Source organism: Mauremys reevesii, linkage group 3, assembly GCF_016161935.1.
Source record: "Mauremys reevesii isolate NIE-2019 linkage group 3, ASM1616193v1, whole genome shotgun sequence".
Lineage (NCBI taxonomy): Eukaryota > Metazoa > Chordata > Testudines > Geoemydidae > Mauremys > Mauremys reevesii.
The window spans coordinates 78775043-78778534 of record NC_052625.1 but is presented as its reverse complement, the minus strand read 5'-3'; positions in this window follow the sequence as shown (position 1 = coordinate 78778534).

The window sequence follows — 3492 nt, the reverse complement described above, 5'->3', positions numbered from 1 at the left end:
AGTAGAACTAGTGTGGATCTGCTGAGCAGGGCCAGGTTGCAGGAGCCCACTCTGAGAGGCTCGAACACCTCCTGGATGCTGCTGCTGTGTTGTGCTCCATCTGTAGTTCCAAGGAAGGTGGGGGAAGGAGTCTGAGGTGTGGCCAGTGAGTGGATCCACCAGCCAAACACCCTACACTGGGGGAATGGCCACAGAAGCGATGGGCTGCAGAAATAGCCACAGAAAGCACCACACAGCCTGGGAGAAATGCTTCTATCCCCATGCTATCCTCCATCATGATGGAGGGTGGGGCTGGGTCAAACCTGAGTGATCCTGCAACCCCACACACGAGGTTGCAATGCCACTCAGGTGCCCCCCCCTTTCCAGTTTCCATCATACACAGGGTCCCAGAATTCCTTACTCCAGCACTGGCAGCAGGGGAGGATTTGTCACATCCTGTGAAACTCCTTATAACTAAACCAAAGCATGTTTTGTTACAAACCCCTCCCCCGCGCCCCGGACCCTGATCAGGCCACATTCACCAGGGCTTCCCACCAAAGCCTAGCTGGCGAGTTCCCTTTTCAGGTAAGTGACACAAGAGAGTTACTTAATGGAACGTCTCTGGGCCACTTGCACCTGAGCAAAGCACAAAGGAGGAGGCAGCAGAGCCATAAATAGATGCACATTAGAAACTCTCTAAACATCCCCACATTTTGCATAGTTGATGACTTTCCATAATAGATATGGATGATAAACAGCTTTAAATAAACTAAGAATTTATCAGTGTCACTCCATTTATCACCATTATGGTAAACTGAAAGGTATGGAAAAAAAGCACTGGGCTTTCGGTTGAAAAGCTCTGTGCAAATGTGATGAAAGAAGAATAAACTCAATGGGCCAAACCCTACTCTCATTTATACCTCAGCAACATCGCTAATGGGGATTTATAATGGAAGTGCTGACAGTGAAGAATTAGATATGGACTAAATAAAAAAAAATTATGTGTAATATTCAGTGCACAAACTTTGTGGGCTCAGTACATGGGTAACAGAGTGAAATGTAATAGCCTGTGATATGCAGGTCTGACAAGATGATCTAATGATCTCTTCTGGCCTTAAACTCTGAGATGCTGTTGTCTATGGGCTTGTCTTCACTGCACTGTAAGTTTGTGAGGTAAACTCAAGTGCTGCCCCCCACCCAACCACCAGGAACACACAAAAGTCTCTAGCTCAGGTTAAGTGGTGCTTAAAACTCAGGCTCAATGGCCCATCAGTGGGGGGGGGGGCTGTTGGGGGGTTGACGGGGTTGACACCGGAGTGCTGCTGATGCTCGAGCTAAAAATGCAGCCCAGGACACTCGGCCTCTCTGCACTACTAATAAATATGCTCCATGCAGCCTGTTGATTTGCAGTGTGGTTGCCGTTAACTCGAGTGTCCATGACATATGCTAACACTGCGATGAAGACAAGCCCTAAAACAAGCAGAGTCAGAGCAACAAATCCAAACAATCTGAGCTTAGAATGTTCTGATTCCAATGGGATCCAAATGTTGTCATTTGGACCCCCTCTCTGAAAGGAACCTTGCTTGTAACGAGTTCTGCTCCATGGTTGATAAGGGAGAATTTGTATATAAAGTGAAAAGGAGGAGCGGATAATTGGAGCCAAAATATAGGGCTCCCTGTCAACAAACTCCTCCCCTTCATTCTCTATTCAACACTAGTTCAGGGGCACCTTATGGTGCGGCTCACCAGTGTCAACAATGTGTCAGTTTTCTAAAGCAGACAGTGCTTTAATGAGGGATTTAAATCACTGCATAATGGAGTTTTATGTAAAATGTTACAAATTTGAGGTGCTTCTGTGCCAAGAGGTAAACAAAATTGCTTAGTTAGGATTGCAACAGGATATCACACCGCACTCTGATATCTGAGCTACAGATGACCTTTTCTGTGGCATATGACAACGCATTAAGGAATCTTCTGTATTCTGAAACTTCATGTTCTTCATAGTTTTTTCAAAAATAATTGACAATATCTCAGAAAGCTTGCTAATTCCCTTGAGATCTGTATCTTTACAACATACTTATTTGTATGTATTTAATGCTTCCAGGTTTTACCTACTGGCTTTTTGTCGATACCTATACTGACAAGTTCAATCAGAAGACCCATCTGGAAAAGTAAGGATCCTTCAGAAAAATTGGTTTGGAATGCCAGCTGCATTTTAAACTTATGGGGGAAGTCAGGCTTTTCTTGTGACTGTAACTAAATGTGATGCTCGTGAAACCTAGAAACTGAAGTATCTTTATGCAGAGAACAGGCAGAGCATGAACAGTAGCTATGAGCTACCACACCATGTGCCTTATGCCTGTCAGTGTGAGTGGGAAGTGCAGTCTTTTGGGCAGATCCTCAGCTGATGGAAGCTGTCATGACTTTTTTGACATCTCTCGTGACTTCAGTGGAGCTATGGCAATTTACACCATCTGAGCCCCTCCCGGTCCATTCAAAGCTTGGCTTCTCTGATGAGGCAGACAGCAAGGTGCCAAAGGGAAAAGTAATCCTGACAATTACTTTCTGTGGCTGGTAAAATAATGGAACCAATGTTGAGAGGTAACAGGGAATGTTCCTGTTAAGAGGGGTAACAGCAGTGTGAATGATCAACGGCATGGATTTAATAAAGAACAAATCATTCCAGAGAGAATTTTTTTAACCCAATTATAAAATGTGCCCTTGATTCTGCAGTGGCATCCGCTAGTATGAACTTCTGTGCCCATATGGAGTCCCATTGACATCAGTCAGACTCTACAATGTCACAGGGGGCTGTGTGAGCAGATCCTGATGTAGGATTGGCATCTGAGTCAGAAAAAGAGAAAAACAGCAGGTCCGGTATGTCTGGTTTTCAGTAAAGCAGTTGACAGAGTCTTGTGAAACCTTTCTTGAAATTAATTCAACTTGGCTTGGATTTGAGTATTTGCGCATGGACTGAAAGCTGGACTGAGTACTGTAAACAAAGCAAAACAAAATGAGAAACAGCAACATATCACACTGTGAGGGGCTGGCCAGTGGAGCAAGCAAAGGATCGGTGCTAGGTCAAGTTTTATTTCACATTTTTATTAATGTCTAGAAGAAGAGGGTAAGCAGCACACTAGAGGCCCAGTCCTGCTGCCACCACTCTGGGAGTGGATTTCCCACTGACTTCAATAAGATATCCATGTGCATAACAGCAGCAGGACAAGGCCCTAAACTTGCAGATAATACGAAACTGGGAGGATCTGCAAGCACCAGAGAGGAGAGGACCCGTGTAAAGGGACTAGGAGGGAGTCAAAATATGGATACAAAATTATACCCATCCAGGAAAATGCAAGATTTGGAAGGGAGTGGGATGAAGGGTAGAGCAACTTGCAAAGCAGCAATGCTGAGAAAGACATGAGGATGAGTAGACAGCAAATTGGATATGGGCTTTTAACGCAGTATATTGGCAAAACAACCTGACATGCTTGATTCTCCAGCATCCTCCAGCCA